Source organism: Coregonus clupeaformis, chromosome 15 (genome assembly GCF_020615455.1).
Source record: "Coregonus clupeaformis isolate EN_2021a chromosome 15, ASM2061545v1, whole genome shotgun sequence".
Taxonomy (NCBI): domain Eukaryota; kingdom Metazoa; phylum Chordata; class Actinopteri; order Salmoniformes; family Salmonidae; genus Coregonus; species Coregonus clupeaformis.
Window position 1 is genome coordinate 42,765,115 of NC_059206.1, and position 23,092 is coordinate 42,788,206.

Sequence of the window (23,092 nt, forward strand, 5' to 3'; positions counted from 1 at the left end):
ACTCTCTTATACTTTGCTTGAAAAAATAAACAAATACCCTGCCATCTAACATACACTCACAAAATATATATATATATATATATATATATATATATATATATATATATATATATATATATATATTGTGAGTGTAGTGTTAGATGGTAGGGTATTTGTTTATTTTTTCATATATATATAATAATAATAATAATAAAATAACACCACCCTACTCCACTATTTAAATCTACTTAGTCCTACCTAAATAATAATAATAATAATAATTAGTCATTTAGCAGACGCTCTTATCCAGAGCGACTTCAGGCCAACAACCTGAAAGGATGGGACACCACCACTTAACACACCCTGTAACTCTTCTGATGTCAAGTCTCACACACCCAAATACCTCTCTGCAGCTGCCACCACAACCTCCATTTTCTGTGACTTACGTTCCATCCCTGCAGTACAGTTGATAACCATTGCTATAAATGCTAAAATCCAATCTTACCGAAACATATATCACTTGTTGGCCTATCCCTCTGTACTGGTACAGATCTACTACTCACACCACTCCTCTCAGGATCCCTCCACCTTGACCCATCTTCCTCTACTTTCTTCACTGCCTCAGCATATGACAATTTCTGCACTACTCTAACTCTGGAAACCTCAACTTGCCTCTCTTGCACGGGACATTTCTGATCCCCAGCCGCATGGGCACCCCTACAATTAACACATACAGTTGAAGTTGGAAGTTTACATACACCTTAGCCAAATACATTTAAACTCAGTTTTTCACAATTCCTGACATTTAATCCTAGTACAAATTCCCTGTCTTAGGTCAGTTAGGATCACCACTTTATTTTAAGAATGTGAAATGTCAGAATAATAGTAGAGAGAATGATTTATTTCAGCTTTTATTTCTTTCATCACATTCCCAGTGGGTCAGAAGTTTACATACACTCAATTAGTATTTGGTAGCATTGCCTTTAAATTGTTTAACTTGGGTGAAACGTTTCGGGTAGCCTTCCACAAGCTTCCCACAATAAGTTGGGTGAATTTTGGCCCATTCCTCCTGACAGAGTTGGTGTAACTGAGTCAGGTTTGTAGGCCTCCTTGCTCGCACACGCTCTTTCAGTTCTGCCTACACATTTTCTATAGGATTGAGGTCAGGGCTTTGTGATGGCCACTCCAATACCTTGACTTTGTTGTCCTTAAGCCATTTTGCCACAACTTTGGAAGTATGCTTGGGGTCATTGTCCATTTGGAAGACCAATTTGCGACCAAGCTTTAACTTCCTGACTGATGTCTTGAGATGTTGCTTCAATATATCCACATAATTTCCCTTCCTCATGATGCCATCTATTTTGTGAAGTGCACCAGTCCCTCCTGCAGCAAAGCACCCCCACAGTATGATGCTGCCACCCCCGTGCTTCACGGTTGGGATGGTGTTCTTCGGCTTGCAAGCATTCCCCTTTTTCCTCTGAAAATAACGATGGTTATTATGGCCAAACAGTTCTATTTTTGTTTAATCAGACCAGAGGACATTTCTCCAAAAAGTATGATCTTTGTCCCCATGTGCAGTTGCAAACCGTGGTCTGGCTTTTTTATGGCAGTTTTGGAGCAGTGGCTTCTTCCTTGCTGAGCGGCCTTTCAGGTTATGTCGATATAGGACTTGTTTTACTGTGGATATAGATACTTTTGTACCTGTTTCCTCCAGCATCTTCACAAGGTCCTTTGCTGTTGTTCTGGGATTGATTTGCACTTTTCGCACCAAAGTACGTTAATCTCTAGGAGACAGAACGCGTCTCCTTCCTGAGTGGTATGACGGCTGCGTGGTCCTATGGTGTTTATACTTGCATACTATTCTTTGTACAGATGAACATGGTACCTTCAGGTGTTTGGAAATTGCTCCCAAGGATGAACCAGACTTGTGGAGGTCTACCATTATTTTCCTGAGGTCTTGGCTGATTTCTTTTCATTTTCCCATGATGTTAAGCAAAGAGGCACTGAATTTGAAGGTAGGCCTTGAAATACATCCACAGGTACACCTCCAATTGACTCAAATTATGTCAATTAGCCTATCAGAAGCTTCTAATGCCATGACATCATTTTCTGGAATTTTCCAAGCTGTTTAACGGCACAGTCAACTTAGTGTATGTAACCTTCTGACCCACTGGAGTTGTGATACAGTGAATTACAGTATCTCACAAAAGTGAGTACACCCCTCACATTTTTGTAAATATTTGAGTATATCTTTTCATGTGACAACACTGAAGAAATGACACTTTGCTACAATGTAAAGTAGTGAGTGTACAGCTTGTATAACAGTGTACATTTGCTGTCCTCTCAAAATAACACAACACACAGCCATTAATGTCTAAACCGCTGGCAACAAAAGTGAGTACACCCCTAAGTGAAAATGTCAAAATTAGGCCCAATTAGCCATTTTCCCTCCCCGGTGTCATGTGACTCGTTAGTGTTACAAGGTCTCAGGTGTGAATGGGGAGCAAGTGTGTTAAATTTGGTGTCATCGCTCTCACACTCCCTCATACTGGTCACTGGAAGTTCAACATGGCACCTCATGGCAAAGAACTCTCTGAGGATCTGAAAAAAATAATTGTTGCTCTACATAAAGATGGCCTGGGCTATAAGAAGATTGCCAAGACCCTGAAACTGAGCTGCAGCACGGTGGCCAAGACCATATAGCGGTTTAACAGGACAGGTTCCACTCAGAACAGGCCTCGCCATGGTCGACCAAAGAAGTTGAGTGCACGTGCTCAGCGTCATATCCAGAGGTTTTCTTTGGGAAATAGACATATGAGTGCTGCCAGCATTGCTGCAGAGGTTGAAGGGGTGGGGGGGGGTCAGCCTGTCAGTGCTCAGACCAGATGCCGCACACTGCATCAAATTGGTCTGCATGGCTGTCGTCCCAGAAGGAAGCCTCTTCTAAAGATGATGCACAAGAAAGCCCGCAAACAGTTTGCTGAAGACAAGCAGACTAAGGACATGGATTACTGGAACTATGTCCTGTGGTCTGATGAGACCAAGATAAACTTATTTGGTTCAGATGGTGTCAAGCGTGTGTGGCGGCAACCAGGTGAGGAGTACAAAGACAAGTGTGTCTTGCCTACAGTCAAGCATGGTGGTGGGTGTGTCATGGTCTGGGGCTGCATGAGTGCTGCCGGCACTGGGGAGCTACAGTTAATTGAGGGAACCATGAATGCCAACATGTACTGTGACATACTGAAGCAGAGCATGATCCCCTCCCTTCAGAGACTGGGCCGCAGGGCAGTATTCCAACATGATAACGACCCTAAACACACCTCCAAGACGACCACTGCCTTGCTAAAGAAGCTGAGGGTAAAGGTGATGGACTGGCCAAGCATGTCTCCAGACCTAAACCCTATTGAGCATCTGTGGGGCATCCTCAAACGGAAGGTGGAGGAGTGCAAGGTCTCTAACATCCACCAGCTCTGTGATGTCGTCATGGAGGAGTGGAAGAGGACTCCAGTGGCAAGCTGTGAAGCTCTGGTGAACTCCATGCCCAAGAGGGTTAAGGCAGTGCTGGAAAATGATGGTGGCCACACAAAATATTGACACTTTGGGCCCAATTTCGACATTTTCACTTAGGGGTGTACTCACTTTTGTTGCCAGCGGTTTAGACATTAATGGCTGTGTGTTGTGTTATTTTGAGGGGACAGTAAATTTACACTGTTATACAAGCTGTACACTCACTACTTTACATTGTAGCAAAGTGTCATTTCTTCAGGGTTGTCACATGAAAAGATATACTCAAATATTTACAAAAATGTGAGGTGTACTCACTTTTGTGAGGTACTGTATAAGTGAAATAATCTGTCTGTAAACAATGGTTGGAAAAATTACTTGTGTCATGCACAAAGTAGATGTCATAACCGACTTGCCAAAACTATAGTTTGTTAACAAGAAATGTGTTGAGTGGTTGAAAAACAAGTTTTAATGACTCCAACCTAAGTGTATGTAAACTTCCGACTTCAACTGTATGTATGTACAGTGAGGGGAAAAAAGTATTTGATCCCCTGCTGATTTTGTACGTTTGCCCACTGACAAAGAAATGATCAGTCTATAATTTTAATGGTAGGTTTATTTGAACAGTGAGAGACAGAATAACAACAAAAAAATCCAGAAAAACGCATGTCAAAAATGTTATATATTGATTTGCATTTTAATGAGGGAAATAAGTATTTGACCCCCTCTCAATCAGAAAGATTTCTGGCTCCCAGGTGTCTTTTATGCAGGTAGTGAGCTGAGATTAGGAGCACACTCATAAAGGGAGTGCTCCTAATCTCAGTTTGTTACCTGTATAAAAGACACCTGTCCACAGAAGCAATCAATCAGATTCCAAACTCTCCACCATGGCCAAGACCAAAGAGCTCTCCAATGATGTCAGGGACAAGATTGTAGACCTACACAAGGCTGGAATGGGCTACAAGACCATCGCCAAGCAGCTTGGTGAGAAGGTGACAACAGTTGGTGCGATTATTGGCAAATGGAAGAAACACAAAATAACTGTCAATCTCCCTCGGCCTGGGGCTCCATGCAAGATCTCACCTCGTGGAGTTGCAATGATCATGGGAACGGTGAGGAATCAGCCCAGAACTACACGGGAGGATCTTGTCAATGATCTCAAGGCAGCTGGGACCATAGTCACCAAGAAAACAATTAGTAACACACTACGCCGTGAAGGACTGAAATCCTGCAGCGCCCGCAAGGTCCCCCTGCTCAAGAAAGCACATATACATGCCCGTCTGAAGTTTGCCAATTAACATCTGAATGATTCAGAGGAAAACTGGGTGAAAGTGTTGTGGTCAGATGAGACCAAAATGGAGCTCTTTGGCATCAACTCAACTCGCCGTGTATGGAGGAGGAGGAATGCTGCCTATGACCCCAAGAACACCATCCCCACCATCAAACATGGAGGTGGAAACATTATGCTTTGGGGGTGTTTTTCTGCTAAGGGGACAGGACAACTTCACCGCATCAAAGGGACGATGGACGGGGCCATGTACCGTCAAATCTTGGGTGAGAACCTCCTTCCCTCAGCCAGGGCATTGAAAATGGGTCGTGGATGGGTATTCCAGCATGACAATGACCCAAAACACACGGCCAAGGCAACAAAGGAGTGGCTCAAGAAGAAGCACAGTCTCCAGACCTTAATCCCATAGAAAATCTGTGGAGGGATCTGAAGGTTCGAGTTGCCAAACGTCAGCCTCGAAACCTTAATGACTTGGAGAAGATCTGCATAGAGGAGTGGGTCAAAATCCCTCCTGAGATGTGTGCAAACCTGGTGGCCAACTACAAGAAACGTTTTGGCACCAAGTATTAAGGGTTTTGCCATCAAGTACTAAGTCATGTTTTGCAGAGGGGTCAAATACTTATTTCCCTCATTAAAATGCAAATCAATTTATAACATTTTTGACATGCGTTTTTCAGGATTTTGTTGTTGTTATTCTGTCTCTCACTGTTCAAATAAACCTACCATTAAAATTATAGACTGATCATGTCTTTGTCAGTGGGCAAACGTACAAAATCAGCAGGGGATCAAATACTTTTTTCCCTCACTGTATATATGTATGTATGTATATGTGTATGTATGTATATACTGTATGTGTGTATGTATATATGTGTATATATATGTATATATATATATATATATATATATATGTGTGTATATGAACTTATCCTCTGCAGCAAAGGTAACTCTGTGTCTTCCTTTCCTGTGCCAGTTTCATCATAGCGCTTGATGGTTTTGCCACTGCACTTGAAGAAACTTTATATACAAAACATTAAGAACACCTGCTCTTTCCGTGACAGACTGACCAGGTGAAAGCTATGATCCATTTCAGTGCCTTTGAACTGGGTATGGTTTAAGGTGCCAGGCGCACCAGTTTGTGTCAAGAACTGCAGCGCTGCTGGGTTTTTCATGTTCAACAGTTTCCTGTGTGTATGAAGAATGGTCCGCCGCCCAAATTATATCCAGCCAACTTGACACAACTGTGGGAAGCATTGGAGTCAACATGCGGCACCATCCCTGGGGGCGGGGTGCAACTCAATATTAGGAAGGTGTTCCTAATGTTTGGTATATTCAGTGTTTGTATATATATTGAACAAAAATATAAACGCAACATGCAACAATTTCAACGATTTTCCTGAGTTACAGTTCATATAAGGAAGTCAGCCAATTGAAATAAATAAATTAGGCCCTAACCTATGGATTTAACATGACTGGGCAGGGGCGCAGCCATGGGTGGGCCTGGGAGGGCATAGGCCCACCCACTTGGGACCCAAGTCTCAGCCAATCAGAATGAGTTTTTCCCCACAAAAAGACAGACAGAAATACTCCTCAGTTTCATCAGCTGTCCGGGTGGCTGGTCTCAGATGATCCGGCAGGTGACGAAGCCGGATGTGGAGGTCTTGGGTAGGCATGGTTACACATGGTCTGCGGTTGGATGTACTGACAAATTCTCTAAAATGATGTTATGGTGAACATTAAAATCTCTGGCAACAGCTCTGGTGGACATTCCTACAGTCAGCATTCCAATTGTACACTCCCTCAAAACTTGAGACATCTGTGGCATTGTATTGTGACAAAACTGCACATTTTAGAGTGGCCTTTTATTGTCCCCAGCACAAGGTGGAACCTGTGTAATGATCGTGCTGTTTAATCAGCTTCTTGATATGCCACACCTGTCAGGTGGATGGATTATCTTGGCAAAGGAGGAATGCTCACTAACAGGGATGTAAACAAATTTGTGCACATCATTTTAGAGAAATAAGCATTTTGTGCATATGGAAACATTTCTGGGATATTTTATTTCAGCTCCTGAAACATTGGACCAACACTTTACATTTTGCATTTATATTTTTGGTCAGTATTTATATATATATATATATATATATATATACTGATTTTTGACCTATGGCTATAACAACTGGACCAATGGCCTGTATGGGTACTCCTGGGATATGATGGTTCACTCTCACTCCCACCAGCATGTCAAGATCATCTACCGAGACGGAAAAACAGGAGAGGTCGGATACCTCAACCCTGGCGTGAGCCACTGAACTATAACACCAATATAGAGGCATAAGAAGGGTTAGAAAGCAAATGTGGGAAAAAGGGGGAAACGGGGAATGTGACACGGGAGAATAAGCTCAAGTCGATTTGTTAACCATTCAACATCCCATCTGAACAATGATGGCACGCTCTGTCTCATTTTAAAAGAACTACAACATACAGAAAGTCATCATAAGCCCTACATACTGTAGGACCTCAGAGATAAGAACATGTTGGGAATGGAGATCGCCCATAATGTTCATTAATTCACTTAAAAACACCTTTATAGAAAATATTAATTGCGTATATCTTAATTTAATTATGAACATTTCTATGACAATATCTGGAAGAAGGTGGATCTGAGAACCTCATACTGCAATACTCATGAAGGTGTTATGACTGGTTCCATAAAGGTGTTGTCTGGTGTTATGACTGGTTCCATAAAGGTGAATGTCTTATGTATACCCCTTCATGTAGTGTTAACGTTCTGTGTATGTGTATTTACGTGTTCTGAAATTGTTCTGTGGTGCACCTGTAGGTGTTCACTCAGTCGGCAGTGGAAGGACCATGAGGACATGTTGAAGCAGTATGCCACCTGCCTGAGCCGCCACCTGCCTCAATACAACATTTCTGACCCAGAGATCTACTTTGACATCTGGGTGTCCATCAATGAACGCTTCCAACAACGGTACTACATGGCCTTTTGGTGATCTTTCACATCCTCCACATGGATAGAAATGTTCTTCGCAGTTTGGTCTTGAATTCTCTTTTCCCTTCCGTTAGGTTCTTTGACCCCCGTGTGAACATTGTGAAGGCAGACTGGTCACCATTCTGCCCAAATCCATGGCTCACGCCTCTGCTGGTGGACCTCTCTCCCTGGAGGACCAAGTTTCAGGAGATCGAGGACTCTTGTACAACCAGACAGAGATAATCTTCATCGCAGACTTCCCAGGTTCGGGATCTCCCCCTCTCCCTCATTGTTTTCCATTGAGAGTAATTACATTTTAGTCATTTAGCAGACACTCTTATCCAGAGTGACTTACAGTTAGTGCATTCATTTTAAGATAGCTAGGTGGGACAACCAAATATCACAGGCATAGTAAATACACTTTTCCTGAAGGTGAGGAAGTAGGGGGATTATTTAAGATACTCTTTGAAGAGGTAGGGTTTCAGGTGCTTTTGGGAAGGGACTCTGCTGTCATAGCTTCACGGGGAAGCTGGTTCCACCATTGGGGTGCCAGGACAGAGAAGAGTTTGGACTGGGCTGAGCGGGAGCTGCTCTCCCGTAGGAGTGGGAGTGGCAAGAGACCAGAGGTGGCAGAAAGAAGTGCTAGGGTTGGGGTGTAGGGTTTGAGCAAAGCCTGAAGGTAGGGAGGGGCAGTCCCTCTTGCTGCTCCGTAGGCAAGCACCATGGTCTTGTAGTGGATGCAAGCTTCATCTGGAAGCCAGTGGAGTGGGCGGAGGAGCGAGGTGACATGGGAGAACTTGGGAAGGTTGAAAACCAGGCGGGCAACAGCGTTCTGGATAAGTTGCAGGGGTTTGATGGTACAAGCTGGGAGCCCAGCCAACAGCGAGTTGCAGTAGTCCAGACGGGAGATGACAAGTGCCTGGATTAGGACCTGCGCCGCTTCCTCTGTGAGGTAGGGTCGTACTCTACAGATGTTGTAGAGCATGAACCTGCAGGAGCGAGTCACTGCTTTGATGCTTGCAGAGAACGACAGGGTGTTGTCCAGGGTCACGCCAAGGTTCTTTGCACTCTGGGAGGCCCACACTGTGGAGTTGTCAATCGTGATGGAGGTCTTTGAGCGGGCAGGCCTTCCCCGGGTGGAAGAGCAGGTCCGTCTTGTCGAGGTTGAGCTTGAGGTGGTGGGCCGAACTCCAAGCTGAGATATCTGCCAGGCATGCAGAGATGCGTGTCGCCACCTGGGTGTCAGAAGGGGGGAGAAGGAGAAAAGTAGTTGTGTCATCCTCATAGCAATGACAGGAGAGACCATGTGAGGATATGACGGAGCCGAGTGACTTGGTGTATAGAGAGAAGAGGAAAGGCCCAACATGGTGAGTACAGATTCCTCACCCAAAGTACATTTCAATCTTAATCGTGCATGTGTTAGTTCGTTTTGCCTCTAGGTCTCCACCTAGATAACTACAGTGCTATGAAAAAGTATTTGCCCCCTTTCTAATTTTCTCTGATACAGAGCAGAATTCATGGTTCCTTCTATTAAGGCAAGTTGTCCAGGTCCTGAGGCAGCAAAGCATCCCCAAACCATCACACCACCACCACCATGCTTGACCTTTGGTATGATGTTCTTACTGTGGAATGCAGTGTTTGGTTTTCGCCAGGCATAATGGGACCCATCTCGTCCAAAAAGTTGACTCAAGTTTGCCAAAAAGCACCTGGATGATCATCAAGACTCTTGGAAGAACGTTCTATGGACAGATGATTCAAAAGTATAACTTTTTGGATGACATGGTTCCAGTAATGCCTGGCGAAAACCAAACACTGCATTCCACAGTAAGAACATCATACCAAAGGTCAAGCATGGTGGTGGTGGTGTGATGGTTTGGGGATGCTTTGCTGCCTCAGGACCTGGACGACTTGCCTTAATAGAAGGAACCATGAATTCTGCTCTGTATCAGAGAATTCTACAGGAGAATGTCAGACCATCCATCTGTGAGCTGAAGCTGAGGCGCAGCTGGGTCATGCAGCAAGACAATGATCCAAAACACACAATCAAGTCTACATGAAAATTGCTAAAAAGCAACAAATTGGACGTTTTGGAATGGCGTAGTCAAAGTCCAGACCTAATCCAAATTGAGATGTTGTGGCAGGACTTGAAACGAGCAGTTCATGCTTGAAAACCCACACGTCACTGAGTTAAAGCAGTTCTGCATGGAAGAGTGGGCCACAATTCCTCCACAGCGACGTGAGAGACTGATCAACAACTACAGGAAGCATTTGGATGGAGTCATTGCAGCTAAAGGTGGCACAACCAGTTATTGAGTGTAAGGGGGCGATTACTTTTTCACACAGGGGAATTGGGTGTTGCATAACTTTGTTTATGAAATAAATTAAATAAATATGTAATTGTTGTGTTATTTGTCCACTTATGTTCCCTTTATCTAATATTAGGTTATGGTTGAAGATCTGATAACATTCAGTATCACAAATATGCAAAAGTAGAGAAAATTAGAAAGGGGGCAAATACTTTTTCATAGCACTGTATGTCAGTGAGGACCTGGGCAACACCAGTATGCAGGTGCTGCAGGGCCAGCTGAATGTTGAGATAGTGGATGAGAAGAAGAACTACACGCTCCAACCTGGAGAGCAGAAGCAGGTATGCTCCTTCATCACCCCACCTGCTATAGCCAGCCTGTAATGACACCATTCAACTGGATGACAGCTGTACTGTAGTCATTATAATGGTGTGGAACTCACTGCTAAACATAAGTTTCACATTCCAGTTGCCATGATGTTGCTAGGGGTACTCATTGTGTGTGTGTGTGAGCATCTTCCTGCTGGGGCCTACCAAAAGGTGTACACAGTGTCTGAGGGGCCGTCCTGCTACATGTACATCTAAGTCAACACCACAGAGGCAGCACTACAGAGGAACTTCACTAAGCTGTTTGAACTGCAGGAGTTGGTACGCAACGGAACAGGTCAGGGCATTCGGAAATTATTCAGACCCCTTCGCTTTTTCCACATTTTGTACGTTACAGCCTTATTCTAAAATGGATTAAATAAAAAATTGTCCTCAAAAATCTACACACAATACCCCACAATGACAAAGCGAAAACAGTTTTTTTTTTTTTTTTTGCAAATGTATTAAAAATAATAAAATATTCCTTATTTACATAAGTATTCAGACCCTTTACTACTTGAAATTGAGCTCAGGTGCATCCTGTTTCCATTGATAATCCTTGAGATGTTTCTACAACTTGATTGGAGTCCACCTGTGGTCAATTCAACTGATTTTTGCTTGACAGTGCATGTCAGAGCAAAAACCAAGCCATGAGGTCGAAGGAATTGTCCGTAGTGCTCCGAGACAGGATTGTGTCGAGGCACAGATCTGGGGAAGGGTACCAAAACATTTCTGCAGCATTGAAGGTCCCAAAGAACACAGTGGCCTCCATCATTCTTAAATGGAAGAAGTTTGGAACCACCAAGACTCTTCCTAGAGCTGGCCACCCGGCCAAACGGAGCAATCGGGGGAGAAGGGCCTTGGTCAGGGAGGTGACCAAGAACCCGATGGTCACTCTGACAGAGCTCCAGAGTTCCTCTGTGGAGATGGGAGAACCTTCCAGAAGGACAACCGTCTCTGCAGCACTTCACCAATCAGGCCTTTATGGTAGAGTGGCCAGACGGAAGCCACTACATAGTAGGAAACTTGGCACCATCTCTACGGTGAAGCATGGTGGTGGCAGCATCATGCTGTGGGGATGTTTTTCAGCGGCAGGGACTTAGAGACTAGTCAGGATCGAGGGAAAGATGAACGGAGCTAAGTACAGAGAGATCCTTGATGAAAACCTGCTTGAGAGCACTCAGGACCTCAGACTGGGGTGAAGGTTCACCTTCCAACAGGAAAACGACCCTAAGCACACAGCCAAGACAACGCAGGAGTGGCTTCGGGACAAGTCTCTGAATGTCCTTGAGTGGCCCAGCCAGAGTCCAGACTTGAACCCGATCAAACATCTCTGGAGAGACCTGAAAATAGCTGTGCAGTGACACTCCCCATCCAACCTGACAGAGCTTGAGAGGATCTGCAGAGAAGAATGGGACAAATTCCCCAAATACAGGTGTGCCAAGCTTGTAGCGTCATACCCAAGAAGACTCAGGGCTGTAATCGCTGCCAAAGGTGCTTCAACAAATAAAGGGTCTGAATGAGAATAACAGCGCCGGAGAAGATGGCTGCCGTTTTACAGCCCTCTAACCAATTGTACTATTATGTGTGTTTTTCCGCGTTATTTGTAATTTCTTTTGTACATAATGTTTCTGCCATCGTCTCTTATAACCAAAAAAAGCTTCTGGATATCAGGACAGCGATTACTCACCTCGTATTGGACGAAGATTTTTTCTTCAACGAGGCGGCCGCGAAGGATATCATACAGACACCCGACAAGGCCCAAATCCCCGTCATTCGCATGAGGAAGAGACGGAGATGTCGTGGACGTAGGTCGGGATGCCTTGTAAGGATCCGACGGCGAGCGAGTAAACTGCCGCTCCCATCAATCCTATTAGCCAATCTTCAATCATTGGAGAACAAATTGGATGACCTAAGATTACGGTTATCCTACCAACGGGACATTAAAAACTGTAATATCTTATGTTTCAACGAGTCGTGGCTGAACGACGACATGGATAACATACAGCTAGCGGGCTATACGCTACATCGGCAGGATAGAACGGCTGACTCCGGTAAGACAAGGGGTGGCGGTCTGTGTATATTTGTAAACAACAGCTGGTGCACAAAATCAAATACTAAGGAAGTCTCGAGGTTTTGCTCGCCTGAGGTAGAGTATTTTATGATAAGCTGTAGACCACACTATTTACCAAGAGAGTTTTCATCTATATTTTTCATAGCTGTCTATTTACCACCACAAACCCATGCTGGCATTAAGATTGCACTGAATGAGTTGTACAAGGCCATAAATCAACAGGAAAACGCTCATCCAGATGCAGCGCTCCTAGTGGCCAGGGACTTTAATGCAGGGAAACTTAAATCCGTTCTACCTAATTTCTACCAGCATGTTAAATGTGCAACCAGAGGAAAAAAAACTCTGGACCACCTTTACTCCACACACAGAGACGCATACAAAGCTCTCCCTCGCCCTCCATTTGGCAAATCTGACCATAACTCTATCCTCCTGATTCCTGCTTATAAGCAAAAACTAAAGCAGGAAGCACCAGTGACTCGGTTAATAAAAAAGTGGTCAGATGATGCAGATGCTAAGCTACAGGACTGTTTTGCTAGCACAGACTGGAACATGTTCCGGGATTCTTCAGACAGCACTGAGGAGTACACCACATCAGTCACTGGCTTCATCAATAAGTGCATCGATGATGTCGTCCCCACAGTGACCGTACGTACATACCCCAACCAGAAGCCATGGATTACAGGAAATATCCGCACTGAGCTAAAGGGTAGAGCTGCCGCTTTCAAGGAGCGGGACTCTAACCCGGACGCTTATAAGAAATCCCGCTATGCCCTCCGACGAACCATCAAACAGGCAAAGAGTCAATACAGGACTAAGATTGAATCGTACTACACTGGCTCTGACGCTCGTCGGATGTGGCAGGGCTTGAAAACTATTACAGACTACAAAGGGAAGCACAGCCGCGAGCTGCCCAGTGACACAAGCCTACCAGACGAGCTAAACCACTTCTATGCTCGCTTCGAGGCAAGCAACACTGAAGCATGCATGAGAGCACCAGCTGTTCCGGATGACTATGTGATCACGCTTTCCGTAGCCGATGTGAGTAAGACTTTTAAGCAGGTCAACATTCACAAGGCCGCAGGGCCAGACGGATTACCAGAACGTGTACTCCGAGCATGTGCTGACCAACTGGCAAGTGTCTTCACTGACATTTTCAACATGTCCCTGACTGAGTCTGTAATACCAACATGTTTCAAGCAGACCACCATAGTCCCCGTGCCCAAGGACTCTAAGATAACCTGCCTAAATGACTACCGACCCGTAGCACTGACGTCTGTAGCCATGAAGTGCTTTGAAAGGCTGGTCATGGCTCACATCAACAGCATTATCCCAGAAACCCTAGACCCACTCCAATTTGCATACCGCCCCAACAGATCCACAGATGATGCAATCTCTATTGCACTCCACACTGCCCTTTCCCACCTGGACAAGAGGAACACCTACGTGAGAATGCTATTCATTGACTACAGCTCAGCATTCAACACCATAGTGCCCTCAAAGCTCATCACTAAGCTAAGGATCCTGGGACTAAACACCTCCCTCTGCAACTGGATCCTGGACTTCCTGACGGGCCGCCCCCAAGTGGTAAGGGTAGGTAACAACACATCTGCCACACTGATCCTCAACACGGGGGGCCCCTCAGGGGGTGCGTGCTCAGTCCCCTCCTGTACTCCCTGTTCACCCATGACTGCATGGCCAGGCACGACTCCAACACCATCATTAAGTTTGCCGACGACACAACAGTGGTAGGCCTGATCACCGACAACGATGAGACAGCCTATAGGGAGGAGGTCAGAGACCTGGCCGTGTGGTGGCAGGACAACAACCTCTCCCTCAACGTGACCAAGACAAAGGAGATGATTGTGGACTACAGGAAAAAAAAGAGGACTGAGCACGCCCCCATTCTCATCGACGGGGCTGTAGTGGAACAGGTTGAGAGCTTCAAGTTCCTTGGTGTCCACATCACCAACGAACTATCATGGCCAAACACACCAAGACAGTCGTGAAGAGGGCACGACAAAGCCTATTCCCCCTCAGGAGACTGAAAAGATTTGGCATGGGTCCTCAGATCCTCAAAAAATTCTACAGCTGCACCATCGAGAGCATCCTGACTGGTTGCATCACCACCTGGTATGGCAACTGCTTGGCCTCCGACCGCAAGGCACTACAGAGGGTAGTGCGTACGGCCCAGTACATCACTGGGGCCAAGCTTCCTGCCATCCAGGACCTCTATACCAGGCGGTGTCAGAGGAAGGCCCTCAAAATTGTCAAAGACTCCAGCCACCCTAGTCATAGACTGTTCTCTCTGCTCAAGCACGGCAAGCGGTACCGGAGTGCCAAGTCTAGGTCCAAAAGACTTCTCAACAGCTTCTACCCCCAAGCCATAAGACTCCTGAACAGCTAATCATGGCTACCCGGACTATTTGCACTGCCCCACCACCCCATCCTTTTACGCTGCTGCTACTCTGTTAATTATTTATGCATAGTCACTTTAACTCTACCCACATGTACATATTACTTCAACTACCTCAACTAGCCGGTGCCCCCGCACATTGACTCTGCACCGGTACCCCCCTGTATATATAGCCTCCCTAATGTTATTTTATTTTACTTCTGCTCTTTTTTTCTCAACACTTTTTTTGTTGTTGTTTTATGTTTACTTTTTTGTTAAAAAGAAATGCACTGTTGGTTAAGGGCTGTAAATAAGCATTTCACTGTAATGTCTGCACCTGTTGTATTCGGCGCATGTGGCCAATACAATTTGATTTGATTTGAATACTTATGTAAATTTGATATTTCAGTGTTTTATTTTTAATACATTTTCGAAATTTTCTACAAACCTGTTTTTGCTTTGTCCTTATGGGTTATTGTGTGTAGATTGATGAGGGGGGAAACAATGTAATCCATTTTAGAATAAGGCTGTAATGTAACAAAATGTGGAAAAAGTCAAGGGGTCTAAATAATTTCCGTATGCACTGTACACACAAATGGAACTAACGCACACAACAGGAACGAATTAAGGAAGTGAAGAAGCGCAGGGAAGCCAATGTGTTCGAAAGGCTGAACCGGTTTACTGCGAACGTGAGTGTTTTGTTTTCATTGCAACTACCAAAACCCATGACTAGTAAAACTAGTAGTTATGTCTGTATTTGTCTCGATGTCCTTGGTTGATGATGTTTTAATGTACACAGAGCCGCAAACAATTTCCCCATGGGGATTATAGTAATTATCCTATCTTCTCTTAAAACCCATGCGATTACTCCACTTTCCACTGGTATCCTGCACCAGCTTGGCGCATTTCTATGTTTTGTAGTAAAAAACATAGTAAGATAAGCGTTTCCAATGACATCATCGGTATGCATCATGAGATTTTAACCAATTGTCTACAAATTGGTTGATGTCACTTATCTTCCTCTATCTTTTTTACTACAAAACATAGAAACGTGCCATTTTCACATACACTACATGACCAAAAGTATGTGCACACCTGCTCATCGAACATCTCATTCCAAAATCATGGGCATTAATATGGAGTTGGTCCTTACACCACTCCAGCCGACGCTTGGCATGGTGCATGGTGATATTAGGCTTGTGTGTGGCTGCTTTTGGCCATGTAGTGTATGTTAATGTTGGGGTGGTGCTGGAGATGATGAATATGAAGTTGAAAAATGTTGAAATTGAATTCCCTTTAATGTAGACATTAGCATTATATGAAGGAGTACATGTCATAGATAGTAAATATAAGGCACATATCTTTGAGGGTACCATGCGCTCTGTGTTGTAGGTTTCTGATGACAGCCATAGCTATGCGTAACCTGGCGGTGGGCCGCCCTCCTCTGGAGCAGCTGACCAGGGAAGTGGCCTTTGCCAACATGAAGGAACCAGAGACAGAGGCCAACCAGGACCTCACGGATGTAGTCGGCCACGATGAGCTCTAGGAGTATTGTTTGTGTGTGAGAAAATGTATTAGTAAATGAATGAATGTGTTTGAATGACAGTGAGAGGCACTAGACTGTCAATTGATTTTTATTTCAATGGTTTTGGAACATTTGAAATGTTAAAACGTTTTATTTTTGTTTTGTAAAAGCCTGCATTCTATTTTAAAATTGTGCAGGGGCAAGTTTCTGATTGTGTTACGACTGATCCTCCTGTTTTACAAACAAATAAATACATTCCGAGGTTGTGCAAGATTGTTTATTTTTGCCTTATTTGTATATTGTCAGAAGTATCATCATTTTTTATTTTAAATTACTCAAGTTAAATCCAACATGCACCTTCACAAAATGTATCTCTTTGCTATGCCTAACTTTAATGAGGTCAATTTTTGATTGAGGGTAACTCCACTTGTGAAAAGTGGTGGAGCTTAACTTTATATGCTAGCTTTACTATGTGAGACCAAATTATGACATTGTGCATTATGAAACCTATGGTAACAAGTCAAACATTGTCACCATTTGCATTCCAAAATGCAGTTGGTACTTTTCTAATAACGTGATTCTATGAACGTGAAACAAAATTTGCATTCTCAGTGTTTTGAACTTGAAAGCTCATGATCATGCATGTTTCAGATTTTGGGTAAACCTTAAAATGGGGTAAATGTAAAAGTTTTATGAATATGTAGTCCACACATAAATGCCAGGAAGTTTCACTCATTATTTGAGAAAAAAGAGAAACCGTTATTGAAGTGTCATGCTTTATTGCAGTCAGTCTTAATCATTATATTTTACAGATTACTGTGCTCTGCCTAAAGTGCTACAGTACAACTCCACAGTGTCATTAATGGTAGGGTGTCATGGCACAAGATACATACTGTACAGGACATACAGTACCAGTCAAAAGTTTGGACACACCTACTCATTCAAGGGTTTTTCTTTATTTTTACTATGTTCTACATTGTAGAATAATAGTGAAGACATCAAAACTATGAAATAACACATATGGAATCATGTAGTAACCAAAAAAGTGTTAGAAAAATCTCAAATATTTTGATTTGTTTAAGTAGCCACCCTTTGCCTTGATGACAGCTTTGCACACTCTTGGCATTCTCTCAACCAGCTTCACGAGGAATGCTTTTCCAACAGTCTTGAAGGAGTTCCCACATATGCTGAGCACTTGTTGGCTGCTTTTCCTTCACTCTGCAGTCCAACTCATCCCAAACCATCTCAATTGGGATGAGGTCAGGTGATTGTGGAGGCTAGGTCATCTGATGCAGCACTCCATAACTCTCCTTCTTGGTCAAATAGCCCTTACACAGCCTGGAGGTGTGTTTTGGGTCATTGTCCTGTTGAAAAACAAATGATAGTCCCACTAAGCGCAAACCAGATGTGATGGCGTATCGCTGCAGAATGCTGTGGTAGCCATGCTGGTAAATAAATCACTGACAGAGCACCCCCACACCATCACACCTCCTCCTCCATGCTTCACAGTGGGAACCACACATGCGGAGATCATCCATTCACTTACTCTGCGTCTCACAAAGACATCAGGCCAAAATGACAGATTTCCACCGGTCTAATGTCCATTGCTCGTGTTTCTTGGCCCAAGCAAGTCTCTTCTTCTTATTGGTGTCCTTTAGTAGTGGTTTCTTTGCAGCAATTCAACCATGAAGGCCTGATTCACACAGTCCCCTCTGAACAGTTGATGTTGAGATGTGTGTGTTACTCAAACTCATTTATTTGGGCTGCAAATGCTTGTGCTTCTAGCTCCGACAGTGCAGTAATATCTAACAAGTAATATCTAACAATTCTACAACATATATCCAATACACACAAAACTAGTAAGGAATGGAATTTAGTGGCCAGTGATTTCAATAGGCAGCAGCAGCCTCTAAAGTGCTAGTGATGGCTATTTAACAGTCTGATGGCCTTGAGATAGAAGATGTTTTTCATTCTCTCGGTCCCAGCTTTGATGCACCTGTACTGACCTCGCCTTCTGGATGATAGCAGGGTGAACAGGTAGTGGTTCGGGTGGTTGATGTCCTTGATTATCTTTTTGGCCTTCCTGTGACATCCGGTGCTGTAGGTGAGGGTGGGTAGTTTGACCCCGGTAATGCGTTTGGCAGATCGCACCACCCTCTGGAGAGCCCTGCGGTTGCGGGCGGTGCAGTTGCCGTACCAGGCGGTGATACAGCCCGACAGGATGCTCTCAATTGTGCATCTGTAAAAGTTTGTGAGGGTTTTAGGTGCCAAGCCGAATTTCTCCAGCCTCCTGAGGTTGAAGAGGCTCTGTTTCGCCTTCTTCACCACAGTGTCTGTGTGGGTGGACCATTTCAGTTTGTCGGTGATGTGTACGCCAAGGAACTTGAAGCTTTCCACCTTCTCCACTGCGGTCCCGTCGATGTGGATAGGGGGGTGCACCCTCTGCTGTTTCCTGAGGTCCACGATCATCTCCTTTGTTTTGTTGACGTTGAGTGAGAGGTTATTTTCCTGGCACCACACTCCCAGAGCCCTCACCTCCTCCCTGTAGGCGGTCTCGTCATTGTTGGTAATCAAGCCTACTACTGTTGTGTCGTCTGCAAACTTGATGATTGAGTTGGAGGCGTGCTTGGCTACGCAGTCATGGGTGAACAGGGAGTACAGGAGGGGGCTGAGCACGAACCCTTGTGGGGCCCCAGTGTTGAGGATCAGCGAAGTGGAGGTGTTGTTTCCTACCTTCACCACCTGGGGACGGCCCGTCAGGAAGTCCAGGACCCAGTTGAACAGGGCGGTGTTAAGACCCAGGGCCTCAAGCTTAATGATGAGCTTGGAGGGTACTATGGTGTTGAATGCTGAGCTATAGTCAATGAACAGCATTCTTACATAGGTATTCCTCTTGTCCAGATGGGATAGGGCAGTGTGCAGTGTGATGGCGATTGCATCGTCTGTGGATCTATTGGGGCGGTAAGCAAACTGAAGTGGGTCTAGGGTGACAGGTAAGGTAGAGGTGATATGATCCTTGACTAGTCTCTCAAAGCACTTCATGATGACAGAGGTGAGTGCTACGGGGCGATAGTCATTTAGTTCAGTTACCTTTGCTTTCTTGGGTACAGGAACAATGGTGGCCATCTTGAAGCATGTGGGAACAGCAGACTGAGAAAGGGAGAGATTAAATATGTCCGTAAACACATCAGCCAGCTGGTCTGCGCATGCTCTGAGGACGCGGCTAGGGATGCCGTCTGGGCCGGCAGCCTTGCTACTGTGTTATCCTCAAAGCGGGCGAAGAAGGTGTTTAGCTTGTCTGGAAGCGAGACGTCGGTGTCGGCGTCGTGGCTGGTTTTCCTTTTGTTGTCCGTGATCGTCTGTAGACCCTGCCACATATGTCTCGTGTCTGAGCCGTTGAATTGTGACTCCACTTTGTCTCTATACTGATGTTTTGCCCGTTTAATTGCCAGTTTAAGTGAGTAGCTACACTGTTTGTATTCTGCCACATTCCCGGTCACCTTGCCATGGTTAAATGCGGTGGTTCGCGCTTTCAGTTTTGCGCGAATGCTGCCATCTATCCACGGTTTCTGGTTAGGGTAGGTTTTAATAGTCACAGTGGGCACAACATCACCTATACACTTCCTGATAGTCACCGTTTCAGTGTATTCATCGAAATTACTTTCGCAAGCTACCCAGAACATATCCCAGTCCGCGTGATCAAAACAATCTTGAAGCGTGGATTCCGATTGGTCAGACCAGCGTTGAATAGTCCTTAGTACGTGTACTTCCTGTTTGAGTTTCTGCCTGTAGGAAGGGAGAAGCAAAATGGAGTCATGGTCAGATTAGCCGAAAGGAGTGCGGGGGAGGGCCTTATAACCATCCTGGAAGTTCGAATAGCAATGGTCGAGGATTTTAGCAGCGCGAGTACAACAGTCGATATGTTGATAGAACATCGGCAGCCTAGTCCTCAAATTTGCTTTGTTAAAATCCCCGGCTACAACAAATGCAGCCTCAGGATATGTGGTTTCCAGTTTGCATAAAGTCCAGTGAAGTTCTTTGAGGGCCGTCGTGGTATCGGCTTGAGGGGGGATATACACGGCCATGACTATAACCGAAGAAAATTGTCTTGGGAGATAATACGGTCGGCATTTGATTGTGAGGTTAACTCTAATGAACTTATCCTCTGCAGCAGAGGTAACTCTGGGTCTTCCTTTCCTATGGCGGTCATCATGAGAGCCAGTTTAATCATAGCGCTTGATGGTTTTTGCGACTGCACTTGAGGAAACTTTCAAAGTTCTTGAAATTTTCTGGATTGACTGACCATGTCTTAAAGTCATGATGAACTGTTGTTTCTCTTTGCTTATTTGAGCTGTTCTTGCCATAATATGGACTTGGTCTTTTACCAAATAGGGCTATCTTCTGTATACCACCCCTACCTTGTCACAACACAACTGATTGGTTCAAATGCATTAAGAAGGAAATAAATTCCACAAATTAACAAGGCACACCTGTTAATTGAAATGCATTCCAGGTGACAACCTCATGAAGCTGGTTGAGAGAATGCCAAGAGTGTCCAAAGCTGTCATCAAGGCAAACTGTGGCTACTTTGATGAATCTCAAATATAAAATATATTTTGATTTGTTTAACACTTTTTTGGTTACTACATGATTCCATATGTGTTATTTCATAGTTTTGATGTCTTCACTATTATTCTACAATGTAGGAAATAGTCAAAATAAAGAAAAACCCTTGAATGATTAGGTGTCCAAACATTTGACTGGTACTGTACAGATACAAGGTACACAAGCTATATACACAAGATACATGAATCACTGGATTTTTAACACAGTGCATGATTTTATCTCAGTTGAAGTGGATAGTTCTATACATGACTTCTCAACCAACCCAAGTTTACCTTTCATTTAAAAATGAAAAATTATTCACTTTAAGTGCACTATTGTCCACCTGGTCTCAATTCAGAGAACAAATTGGATAGAAATATCAAGGATGGCAGAGAATTCTAGTCAATAGAATGTCCAGACCATCCTCATATCTTTTAGTGTATCTATAGTATTACCCATCCATAATTGTCTAATGAATGACAAGTACAAAGTAATGTTAGACCAACTAAGCTCTACTTACTACGAAAAAGTATCAACTGTGCATTACACACAGCATTATCATCAGCGGAACATTCCAGCACCGCTAAGAGTTTAGATCTGTAGTGATTCAGTCGCTAAGTTGGATCAAAACTCTGGCATTTAAATGGCCCTTTGTTGTAGGTTTACAGCAGCAGTCCCACGCTCAAAAAGAGCAACAATGAACCACATTGTTCTTCTTTACAATAGACACACTCAAAGTTGAGATAAGGCAGACAAACAAATACATCTTATTACATTGACACAGACAAGTTCAGCTTCCCTTTTTATATTTCAGCTTTTTAACCACCCGTTTGACGCATTTGATCGGTTGTCCTTCATTCATTCATAGCTAATATATTAGAGTTTATTGTTTGATCTAGTAAGGTTATTTCACCAACATATCACAGTGTAAAACTGCTCGAGGTCTCACCTTCATTTTAGTGAAATACCATTAGTAGATCCATTAGGCTGAGTCTATATGCATATGCCTTAGCTCAGATTTTGTCATAACATCATGATTAGGGTTGCAAAGCTACTGGTAATTTACCCAAGTTAATTCTGGTAATTAACAGGTCATCTATGGCAATCTATGGTAATTTATACTTGAATAACTTTTTTAAAAATGTATTCATATATACACTCACCAGCCAGTTTATTAGGTACACCCATCTAATACCGGGTCGCACTCCCCTTTGCCTCCAGAACAGCCTGAATTCTTTGGGGCATGGATTCTACAAGTTGGAAATGTTCCACAGGAATGTTGGTCCATGCTGATATGATGGCATCACGCAGTTGCTGCAGATTGGACGGCGGTACACCACTGCCACCAGCCTTTACCGTTGACACCAGGCAGGATGGGTCCATGGACTCATGCTGCTTACGCCAAATCCTGACTCTGCCATCAGCATGACGCAACAGGAACCGGGATTAGTCAAACCAGGTTATGTTTTTCCACTCCTAAATTGTCCAGTGTAGGTGATCGCGTGCCCACTGCAGCTACTCCTTCTTATTTTTAGCTGATTGGAGTGGAACCCGGTGTGGTCCTCTGCTGCAATAGCCAATCTGTGACAAGGATCGACGAGTTGTGTGGTCCGAGATGGCATTCTGCACCCCACTGTTGTACTGCACTGTAATATGTCTGTCTGTGGCCCACCTGTTAGCTTGCACGATTCTTGACGTTCTCCTTTGACCTCTCTCATCAACTAGCTGTTTTCGCCCACAGGACTGCTGCTGACTGAATGTTTTTTGTTTGTCTCACCATTCTTGTTAAACCCTAGACACTATCGTGCGTGAAAAGCCCAGGAGGGCGGCCGTTTCTGAGATACTGAATCCGGCGTACCTGGCACCGACGATCATACCACGCTCAAAGTCACTTAGGTCACTTGGTTTGCCCATTCTAACGTTCAACCGAACAGTAACTGAATGCCTCGATACCCGTCTGCCTGCTTTATATAGCAAGCCACAGCCATGTGACTCACTGTCTGTAGGAGCGATTCCTTTTCGTTAACGGGTAGTGTACCTAATAAACTTTGAGTGTCAGTGTAGT